Below are 12,395 nucleotides of genomic sequence, written 5' to 3'. Positions count from 1 at the left end.
GTACCCAGTTGAGGGAAAAAAAACAATAATACCAGCTTGCAACAAGACCGATCATCAATGAGTAGTAGTCTTCTTTGTCAAAAGCTGTTTGTCCCCTGGAAGTTAGCGTTGTCTCTTGCTTTGTTATTTCAGTTCAGTAGTTTTGAGTTGTTAGTTCTTTTCAGTAGCTTATTGGTGCCTGGTCTGTGCGCCTTGGACGTTTGGAGTTTGGTCTCCAAAAAAACCATTTTGTAACTCTGTTTTTCCTTTTTCTTCGTCTAATAAAAATCCGGCAAAGCTTTTGCCGCCTTTCTAAAAAAAGCTTTCATTTAAGCAAGTGCTAGCCTCTAAAAATCTATCTCATAGATCAACAACAAGTTTATTCAGGATTATAGCCTTTGTGCCGTTAATAAAATCAGTTTTGATAATTTATGATTTTATTTTGACAAAATAGATCTATATAGTTATGAGTTGTCAAAATTAGTGTTTTTATCTCTTCTGTTGCAACACATGGACAAATTGGCTAGTATATTAAAAGATGTACGCCTAGACAAACACTGCATAAGACTTCAAAAAGTTGTACAAGACATAATGAAGATGCACTATGTGTGTGCATCGTTCATTATGTAAAAAAAAATGTGTATGCATCCTTTCAAATTTTCTGAAAACTCTATGTTTGTATTTGACGGGGGTTTTATTTCTTGTTTCCACCGGTAGAGAGAGGTTTAATTTTGTACAGGATATTATGCTGCTATAATAAGCTGCCCGGAGGCTTATCTTCTACTCTTCTATATCTAAAAGACTCTAAAGTAATCATCTATCCCGATGATATCAAATCCCTGTATTATCCGGTCGACGTTCCTGCGCACCTACTATCTATAGAGTCTGCGCCGGAGCAAACTTTTGCAGAGTCCGCGCCGGAGCAAACATCTGCAGAGTTCGCTCCGGTCGGCGGCCTCGTCACATTATTTTTAAATACAGAAAGCATGTACAGGCTGGGCTCACCAGTTTAATATAATTCCAAAAAGCACATGCAGGGGATCACAGCAACATCGCTGGTGCCCCTCCCAATCTACATACTTGCTAGAGCTCCATCACGGCAGCTGTCGCACAGGGAATTAAAGGTCAGGCTAATTTCTCTATCCTTCAATCTCTCAATAAAAAAACTATTCATTATTGGTTTTTACTTTTTGAAGATTGGATTTCATACCGTATTACCTGTCCTATGATCTGAAATTATATAGCACCGACAAATTGTAAAGATTTATTGCTGCTATGCAGTTACAGTTGTCTTGATACGAAGACCAAATCCACCTGTCCGTGTCCGATACAAAATCTTCAGAGCTCATCGTCCGTCCCCACGTCCGATTACTGAGTTCAGTAAAAAAAATCATAGTCCTAGTGCAACATACTGGCAATTATCTAGTGGAGTATATAATAAATGTAAATAAATATGTATATAATTAATGCGTCAATCGATCGGAGTCTCTTGGAAGCATGATGCACGAGGATCACGTATATGGTCGTTGAGGGATTCTGCCTAGCAATGACACGGTGGTCGTTGAGAGATGCTGCCCTCTCCAGAACTGTCAGTTTGTGTATGCACGTATATAGGTTGAGAGAGTTGTTCGGCTTATGGTTTGTGAGAGAAAGCATGAAACACGTTGCTAATAACATGTCCTCTCTATAAAAGAATCCCCAGTGAGCGTGCATATAGAACCAAAAAAGCACTGATCGGGCGTATCTAAACTGTGGCGCTAGCTGAGAATCTATTGCCTGCCAAGAAGGTAGAGAAAGTGCTTCGCATGGCCACCGGCGACGGAGGGAACAGCTACGCCGCCAACTCCAGGCTCCTGGTTTGGTGATATTTTTGTATTTTGGTCCCTTTTGAAAATATTTTTTACAAAAAGACCCCAGCCAAAACGTTTGCTGAAAATAGACCATTTTTAGGCGTCTTAGGACATGACGCTAAGGTATGAGGGTCGGCGTTGACTGACACGACGCCGAGGTCTTGCCATGTCACGGACGACCCCGGTCGACGGCGACACGGTGGCGCATGGGGCCCAGTACGTCGGCGTCGGGTCATTCAACGCCACAGGCCCAACCTCGCGTGTAGTCACACCACGCCGAGCTAGCTGTACAATGAGATTCAAAACGCAATTCTACCCCAAAAACGCGACTGAACATAAATCTTTGTCCTTTCGTACCTCCTGATCTGTTTAGTTCTGGCACAAAATGTAGTAACAAGAGTTGTAGATCTATATGAGTACTACAACTTTTCTTAAAGGTTCAAAGTCTTATTTGGTCTGGTTGGAGAGATACAAGGCTCCAAAGTGGGGTACATGAAAACTGAAATCCTGAATTCAGTCATCCAGACTTAGCCAAATTTTGAGCTCCCCAAAACAGTCATGGATTCCAACTTTAGGGCTCGTTTTGACTTTCTTACAAGCTTATCTAGCTCTTGGTCCAAAAACAAAGTTTGTTCTACTCCACTCAAACTTCAACTTTTATTTAAGGTGCAACTCCATAAAAGCACTGTAAGCAATTGGTCAACACCGATCAAAATAGCATCACGGTAAAGCTCAATTTAGAGTTTTTGACCGATTGAGGCATTTTCTTGACCTTTGCTCAACATGAATCCTTCATGACTTTTGTTGTAGAGTTCATCTAGAGTCATTTGGGTAAGGTTGAAAGGTTTGGTTGATGACACATGTTCTCATTCACTTAATAAGACCATTCCAACAAGGATATAACTTATCATTTCAGGTGACTTTTTGATTCCAAACTTCATGAAACTTTTCCAGTGACTTTTCATATGGTAATCATGATACTTGGCTCAGATTTTAGCAATCACCAAATAGCTATGTGAAGGTACTCTCATTAATGATTTCTAACTTAGCTCAATATCCGCTAAAAGTTGTGAAAATGCACTACTGTAGGAAAAAAGAGAGACAAGGAGAAAATGATGGAGCATTAGACAAGGAGCGAGCTAAAAGATCCAAAGACTTCATATGCTTCTTTTGTGCATGGACTATGTATGCATTGGACCTTATGTAATGCACTATGTATGGACCTTGTACTATGTTTGGACTATGTTGGATGATTGATGAAGCATATGTATGGACTATGTAAGGATGTTGAATGTGTTGGACCTTATGTATGTATGGATGTTGAATGAATGTGTATGTCGGTGTGGTCATTTGGTATGTGAAATTCTGTATGCTCATGTATTATGTGTATTATACGCTCAGTTCATTGTTTTGGTGAACCCAGGCTATCGGCGTCAATTGAACACACGCCGAGGGTGGGCACCTCGGCGTTTAGTCAATTGACGCCGACCCCTGGTACATACTGGAATCCTTTGCCTCGAAGCGACGAGGTGCCCAAGCTCGGCGTTCCGTAATTTGACGCCGAGCCGTTAATCTCGGCGTGGGTCGACTCAGCGCCGAGGTTCGGCCCAAACCTGGCGTGGGCTGTGGGAATCCAAACCCTAGGGTTGGCGTGGGTCGAATCAACGCCATGGTCTTCTATCTCGGCGTCGTCCGACTTGACGCCGAGCCTATAAATCATAAAAAAGAAAGAATAAAGTATTAAACTAAACCTTTGGTATAGGTTGAAATCCTATTTGCATGATTCAAATGAAAAATCTTTCTCAACGATTCCTCTTCTACTAACACGAGTTATACTAATAAGAGTAGACATGCTATATTTATGTTTGTTCCTGCAGGGAAAATCGAAGATTGGTTCGATTTCAATCCCCTATTTTTAGACAGAGTCAAATCTTTTTTTCAGTTTGGAAATCAACCATAGTACATGAAACTTAGAGATAGGTAAACTGCAATTTATGAAATAGCGAATGCACAACGATTACACTCACATCAAAACTAACAATGGCATGTCGCAAACTAAACCTAGCATGCCTTAGGGGATTGAAAGAAACAAGTGATACAGACGTTGCAAAGGTACTACGATTACACACTCACATGAAAACTAACAATGGCATGTTGCAAACTAAACCTAGCATGCCTTAGGAGATTAAAAAGAACAACTCATACAAGCATTCCACATTCGGATTGACTAACAAAGGTTGGTCCTAATAATGCTCCCACATATTGAACTGAGTTGCACCTTCCCCATAGTATCCTCCAGTTGACGGCGGCGGTGGCGGTGGAGAAGGAGGCCCGTGCTTCTTATGGTACGGGCACTGGCAGTTCGGATTATTGCATAGTGCCTCCTCTGCATCATTACTGTTGTCATCATCCGACGTGTCCCTGTTACTACTTCTAGGGCCATACTCTAGGTCAAAGATGCGTCCCTGTAGATATGTGATGTACTATTGATGGGGATAGATAGGAGCAGGGTCGACCCGTCTAGTGAAGCCACAGTTATCTGGACAGCTTGAATCCTGAAAACCCATCTACCAATAAGTACTACTACAAACCAAATGCAAATCTAAAAAAGGAGAGAGTTCAAAGGAAATACAAATCCTCGCGGGCATCTGAAGAAACGACGGCCTCCACCGTCACAGTCGTCGTACATCTGCACAACACAATCCAAACCATGGCGGCATTTTGGCCAATCTTCAATGCGCTTGTCGTATGATCTAAAAGGTCTCTCACGGGTGAAGTCACTCTTTCTCTCCAAAGGAAATTCATCTATTGGTTCTTCAAAAGAATCAGGACCCAGAGAACCCTCCCACACAATCGGAGGTCCCTTCCTCACCCCCTTTCCTCTCCCTCCGCCGAAACCCTTTCCACTCGAGCAACCTCCGCTCGACATTTGCTAAAACTAAACCCATGAGAGAACATGTGTCATATCCTTGTTGGAATGGTCTTATTAAGTCACCTGAAATTTAGAGTCACTGGAAAAGTTTCATGAAGTTTGGAATCAAAAAGTCACCTGAAATGATAAGTTATATCCTTGTTGGAATAGTCTTATTAAGTGAATGAGAACATGTGTCATCAACCAAACCTTGCAACCTTGCCCAAATGACTCTAGATGAACTCTACAACAAAAGTCATGAAGGATTCATGTTGAGCAAAGGTCAAGAAAATGCCTCAATCGGTCAAAAACTCTAAATTGAGCTTTACCGTGATGCTATTTTGACCGGTGTTGACCAATTGCTTACAGTGCTTTTATGGAGTTGCACCTTAAATAAAAGTTGAAGTTTGAGTGGAGTAAAACAAACTTTGTTTTTGGACCAAGAGCTAGATAAGCTTGTAAGAAAGTCAAAACGAGCCCTAAAGTTGGAATCCATGACTGTTTTGGAGAGCTCAAAATTTGGCTAAGTCTGGATGACTGAATTCAGGATTTCAGTTTTCATGTACCCCACTTTGGAGCCTTGTATCTCTCCAACTAGACCAAATAAGACTTTGAACCTTTAAGAAAAGTTGTAGTGCTCATATAGATCTACAACTCTTGTTACTACATTTTGTGCCAGAACTAAACAGATCAGGAGGTACGAAAGGACAAAGATTTATGTTCAGTCGCGTTTTTGGGGTAGAATTGCGTTTTGAATCTCATTATACAGCTAGCTCGGCGTGGTGTGACTACACGCTGAGGTTGGGCCTGTGACGTTGAATGACCCGACGCCGACGTACTGGGCCCCATGCGCCACCGTGTCGCCGTCGACCGGGGTCGTCCGTGACGTGGCAAGACCTCGGCGTCGTGTCAGTCGACGCCGACCCTCATACCTTGGCGTCATGTCCTAAGACGCCTAAAAATGATCTATTTTCAGCAAACGTTTTGGCTGAGGTCTTTTTATAAAAAACGTTTTCAAAAGGGACCAAAATACAAAAATATCACCCTGGTTTGTACCCCCTTTTCATGCATTTCGACTGCATTCAGTTCAGTGGACAAGGAGTAACTAATGTAATGGCACTTGTTAATTATTCGATCCATTTCATGAATCGGATCGGTGGAGCAGGAGAAGGCCTTGATAAAGACGAGGCCCATGCTTGAGAAGGCCATACAAGATCTGTACACGTCGACGCTCACTCCTCAGGGTCAGGGCATAATGGTGGTGGCTGACCTCGGCTGCTCATCGGGGCCTAACGCCTTGCTCGTCGTCTCCGAGGTGATGAGCACACTCCGAGAATGCCTCCGCCGCGAGGAGATGGACGACGACGACCGGCGCCACGGTGGCATGGCGGCGGTGCAATTCTTCCTCAACGATCTGCCAGGCAACGACTTCAACCTCGTCTTCCGGTCCCTAGAGAATTTGCAGAACTTGGCCTCGGAAACTGAGGCTGATGATCCGGAGCTTCCGTGCTACGTTGCCGGGCTACCAGGGTCCTTCTACGCGAGGCTCTTCCCATCCAATAGCGTCCATCTCTTCCACTCGTCCTACAGCCTCATGTGGCAATCCAAGGTACTCCCTCCATCTCCAATCCAAATAAATAAATTTCTAGAGCTCTTTTACGGTGGTCGGGAAAATACCTTGGTACTTTCAGTATTTCTATTTTCTAGCTAAATAATTGAGAAAATTTTATTTATAAAATGTAATTGATATATTATAGTGGGTATATTGGTAATTGAGGTTGTGCCCAGACTAAGCAGAAGTATACATGGCCAAACGGGCCGCCCAGGCACGACACGGCACGGCATGGGCACGACTGGGCACGGCGGCGTAGCCGTGCCATGCCTGATAATGCGGTCGTGCCAAGGTTGTGGCCCAGGCATGGCACTATGGCCCTTGAACCGTGTCGTGCCTGCTGCTGGGCACGGCGGCCCCCAGTGGCGGTGTCAGCCCTGGCTCGATGAGCGAGGCCACGCCATGCCGTTGTCGCGCCACGCCACCACGTGCCCCGCGACGTCGCCGCGCCACGCCGCTGCAGACCTCGCGCCACCGTCGTCTTCCACTCCGCCGTCGACCAGGGGAGCAGAGGCCATTATAGCGCGCCATGGCCACTGGAGCCGCTGCGTCTCGCCACCGCCACCGAAGCCACTGCAGTGAAGGAGGCCGTGAGGAGAGGCTACAGGAGGGAATGGAGAACGGGGAGCGGCGGCCTGGGAGGGAAGGCGCGGGGAATGGGAAGCGGCGGCAAGGAGCGAAGCCGCGTCCCGCGCGTGTGAGGGTGTCGGAGGAAGGGGCGGGATTAGGATGGGAAACTCAGAGGCGTTGGAGGATTGCTTTTATACCTAGGGTTTCATCCAACGGATGTTGTTCATCCGATCCAACGATTGGAAATAGCTGGGCCGCATCATGCTGACCCAAAAACCATGACATGCCCGGACCGGCACTATGGGCCGGTGAGGCGGCCAAGGCACGGGCACAATGCCAGGCCGGGCCAGGCATGGGCACGAGGCAGGCCATGCCGCACCGGGCCCGTGCTGGCCCAGCGGGCCTGGCCCGTTTCTTTTTTCGGTTGGATCCCTCCGCGACATGCCTTCCGCTCGGCCATGCATCCGACGCCGACGCCTTTGCTGCCGTGCGCTAGGCCATGGGGGCTACCACTAGCCCCACCGGCAGGCCCGTCTCGTGTTCGCTCACTACGACGACGGGTGGAGGCAGCTCGCAGACCGCAGGATCTACACCACGGAGCTGCTCAGTGTGTGCCGCGTTGGCTCGTTTAGGGCCGTGCGCGAGGAGGAGGTCCGCTGGCTACTACGCTCCGAGCGGCTTCGCCGGGGCAGCAGCAGCAATAGGCGGTGAACCTGAGCGAGATGGTCTCGGCGACTCGGCGTACGTGGCCGACGCGTCCATGCGTGGCATCAGCAGCAGCAAGTTCAGGGACATGATGTCGTCGTCCATCGACACCATGATCCAGGAGCACCAAGACAGTAGAGGTGCCGTCGCCGACGAGGACTTGCTCGACGTGCTGCTGACAGTGCTGAGGACCCAGAGGGAAGACGAGCTGCTGGATCCACCCCTCACCTGCGAGAACATCAAGGCCGTCAGCATCATCGTATGATTTCCAGCTCTTAATCAGAAAATCATGAGAGATAATTCACGACATATTTGGATTTTGGAGGGAGCAGCGAGACTTAATTTGGCAACCACAGCAACCACGCTCTAGTGGACCATGGCGGAGCTCATAAGGAACCCAAGAGTAATGCGCAAGGCGCAGGACAAGGTCTGGCGAGTCCTCGCCGGCCGTGCAGGAGATCATCACGGAGGACAGCCTGAGCGGTCTGCATTACCTTCTGCTCGTCATCAAGGAGGCACTCCGACTGCAGCGTCCGGCGCCGCTGCTAATCCCACGGGAGTGCTGGACACCGTGCCGGGTCCTGCGATTTTGACGTGCCGGTGGGGGTTATGGGCCATCGGCAGGAACTCGACGCCGGAGGAATTCTCGCCGGAGCGGTTCGAGGACAACGGTGCCTTTGACTTAAGTAATGGGAGTTGCTAAAATTCAGGTGCCTGAATTTTAACTTCATTTCAGGCGAGGGTTATTGCACATGTGTTATGTTAAAATTGTAGCTTTAGTTTATCGCAATTTTTGTAGGCCGTAATCTGCAATTTTCAGGTCTGAGAATAAAAAACCCGCTAGACAAAACCACAGACTTGAAAAAATTTGATCTATGTTGGCACGAAGACAATTAACATTGTACAATTGTTTTCTTTAGGTAGACAAGGAAAAAATATATATATAGTATGACAAAAAAACAATTAACAAAACAATCTAGCTGCTACTAGCCTACTAGTACTACTCAGCACGTTAATGATAGGAGCATCCAAGGAAATTCGCCACTTTTGTCTTATACATGCTCCGTCGCATAGCTTTAGCATTCACAGGTGCACGCATGCTGCAACAGCGTCCGTCGCTCCGACCGTGCACCAGCTTTTCTAGCACCGCGGAACGCACCAGTGATGGCACGAGTGCACGGCGTCGCCTGAATGGACTTAAAAAAATCAGGCGACAGATAGATAGGAATTGTGCTTAAGTAACACACCCGGCCTAAAGTTACTGATTGACCTTATATCAAAAAAATAATAAAAAAGAAAAATAGATCTAGCCCCACATAGTTTGGTACTAGTCTCACCTATTTTTGGTATTAACCTCATCTATTTGGTAAGGCTACCTCTTATTATTCCTTCCACCGTCTGATCTCGCCGTATGGATGGCTCATATTTTTTTCAACCATCGTAAAATTTCTCAAATTTCTAACCAACCAACATTATTACTGCTTAAATAATGATTTGTTAGCGTGTTAGTTTGCGCTAACATCCATAACGATCTTTCGTGAGATCTGATGCCGTACTGTACTGAGATAAAATAGGGATAGGAGTTGGTATCACATTAGTTTATTCGACGCTTCAACTTAACACGGCTACAGAATGGACTTGTTGTTCCGGACGGTAACGGCCTTTAGTCTCGATTACCGTGCCGGGACAATGATCCCGGGACTAAAGGTGCCACCTTTAGTCCCGGGTCATCGAGCCGGGACTAAAGAGGGACCTTTAGTCCCGGTTGTTGTTACCAACCGGGACTAAAGGCCCTCCAGCCGATCAAACGTGGCCGCACCCTTTAGTCCCGGTTGGACTAAAGGTTCCTTTTCTTTTTCTTTTTTTTGTTTAATTTGTTTTCAGTTCAGTTACACGTATTTGTTTAATATATAATATGTTTTTATGTACGTATTCTACGCTGCTAATATAAATACACGCACGCATATAATTACATCTAATTCTCATCTCGAGCATTATTATATTCGAATAAAGTATGAACCTATATATATTATAGATATATATATATATGTATATATACAACACTTTCATAATCTTCTTCTCGAAAATAACGATATCAATAAACATTTAATTTACATCATTTATTCCTTAGGATCAAAGTAGAACTCGCCGTTGAGATTTAGCACTTTTTCTAGAAGAAATCCTGCTATTGACTCTTGAATTGCTTTCAGATGGTCTTTTTGCATGACCCTTCGTTTCAACCATTCAGTCTTGCATTTGAAATAAAAGGAAAAGTATTAATACATATATATATATATATATATATATATATATATATTCATTTAAAAATAAATAAAAATTTGATATATACGTACTCTGAGGACATCTTTAGGAGTTCTTCTTATGTGCGCAGTGATAAATTCACAAACGTAGTATCCACATAAGTTATTACCTGGTTGCTGCCGCAAACACCACTGTACGAGAAGAAGATTATTCTCATCATCTCACACGTAAATTGAAGTACGATATAGTAATTAAACACGTGGGGAAGTGTATATAGTACAACTTACTGGTATTTCAACTACATTAAGTGGTGCCTTGCAATCCTTTAGTCCCGGTTGGTATTACGAACCGGGACTAAAGGGTCCTTTAGTCCCGGCGGCAAAAAATGCCGAGGCTAATGCTAAATTGGGACATCGTTCTAAAGTCTGTTCTCTAGTAGTGTGATCACGTGTGGTTTAAATAAAGAATATATATAGTAGATCTATAACATCTATACAGATCGTGATATAGATGTATAATACTGGCCAATTTTAGAAAAGAGACAACACTGACATCGTAAAAAAACTATAGATAGCACTTGTTTATCCGGAGGACGGAGGTACATGTCGTTGTCCTTGATCCAAGTCTCGGACGGTGGTAAGCCAAACTAACAAGAGCGAAGGCAAGCAGAAGGTGTATAGAAACAGTAAATCATCCCCTGCCTCTTTATTCATGAGGATACTATTTAAAGAGCCTCTTTTTACAATTAGCAGACCCCAAATATTCCCCACACCAACTCCGGATGCCAAGCATATTCCTACACTAGGAGGGGCATCACGGTCCATTTCGTTACACTCAAGTCAAAGTCGGGCTTCACCGCCGGTGATTGGTTCTCTCATCACGTCCGCCTTCGCCCGATCAATCCTTTGATACTTCGTCCAGGCTTTCGCATCCGTGAATCTTGGTCATCGTGTCGAAAGGCCACTCATGCAATGCAAGACTCCTAGGCTTCGCCTTTCTTCCTTCGTGGGCTTGTCCCATGAAGCTCCTTGTTCCCTGCGAAATAGGTTGTTCCGATGTTCTTGTCAACCCAGGCTAAGCAAGACAGGCGAAGGGGTCCATAGCAAATTAAAGGCAGTTTTTTTTTTGACGAAAACAGGAGGGGTTGCCCCCCACTGAACTTTTATTATTAAAACATTATATAATCATAGCAAAGGGAGTTGCCGACGCATGTGTTTGTACCTCCAACGCAAAGACATTGTAATTATTGAATCCATGAAACAATAATTAATGCAACTATTCTTATAGAATATGATATTTGAGTTTTTGAATTAATTCAAAGTAATATGAATTTTTGAATGACAGCATTTTATTAAGTGTGTCCCTATCATTAATCATGTTCCTATTGTATATGCTGCATGTGGGTATTCATCTAATAGGTCCCTGAGGATCTCACAAACGGGAGTCATCTGAATGAAGAGAACATCTACATTGGGAAGACTACTTCACCGATCGTGGTAACATTGTTCCAAGAACAATTCAGAAAGGACTTCAAGTTGTTCCTCGCATTGCGGTACAAAGAACTTGTTTTTGGTGGCCGTATGGTGCTAACATTTCTAGGCCGAAAGAGTGAAGAAATGCTGATGCATGGAGAAGTTGGTACCATGTGGGAGTTGCTTGCTAAATCTCTGCAGTCACTGGTACAAAAGGTAGATAATTAAATCTTGCTTCTGATCGATATCAAATAATGTGTCATTTATTTTCAAAGGATTTCTATTACAAGGAATCTATCTAGAAATATACAAAACTATCTACCTACCATAACAGTGCATGCATGGCAGGGTCGCGTTAAAAAGGAGAAACTGAGCTCCTTTAACCTGCCATACTACGCACCATCAGTTAATGACGTGAAAGCCTTGGTTAAGGAGGACAATCTCTTTAACATCGACCACATCGATCTCTTCGAGTCCAACTGGGATCCCCTTGACGATTCAGACAGTGATGTGGTGCCTGATTGCGACAGCAGTGGGGAAAATGTGGCGAACAAAAGCATAAGGCAGTAATGGAGCCCCTTATTGTGGAGCACTTTGGTGACGCTATACTAGATGAGCTGTTCGTGGTGTTTGCCTCCATGGTATCCAAGCATCTTGAGATAACGAAGGCAAAGTACCCCGTCATTGTAGTCTCCTTGAACAAGTCCGGCCACCCGTTGAATTGACTGTAGGTATGGCGCTCGCGATGTTAATCCGTCCTGGACCACTTATGCATTACGGATAAACTTGGAACTATCAACCAAAAGACCAAAACTGCAGACACTATTTTATATGAGCATGTAAAAGGCAATGAGGAATAAAATAACCTTCAATCAATACCTTGTCATTTTGTGTGCAACATTTTGTTTCACAGTAATGAGAAAATTAACTATATACATCTTGGGTAAACATTTATTCGAAGATGTGCTGTAATTATTGGCTCAAAAATAAAAGTATTATAATTTGATCAGAAATAAAACTTTATTTATTTGCTA

General features: G+C 44.5%; 1 pseudogene; it reads left to right on the top strand.

The window, feature by feature from the left end:
• Positions 1–1,010: 1,010 nt before the first annotated feature.
• Positions 1,011–12,086, top strand: LOC136461131 (anthranilate O-methyltransferase 2-like; annotated as a pseudogene).
• Positions 12,087–12,395: the final 309 nt, after the last annotated feature.

Source organism: Miscanthus floridulus, chromosome 1, assembly GCF_019320115.1.
Source record: "Miscanthus floridulus cultivar M001 chromosome 1, ASM1932011v1, whole genome shotgun sequence".
NCBI classification, from domain to species: domain Eukaryota; kingdom Viridiplantae; phylum Streptophyta; class Magnoliopsida; order Poales; family Poaceae; genus Miscanthus; species Miscanthus floridulus.
The sequence above is the reverse complement of the archived record's forward strand: the minus strand, read 5'-3'. Positions and strand labels throughout refer to the sequence as shown.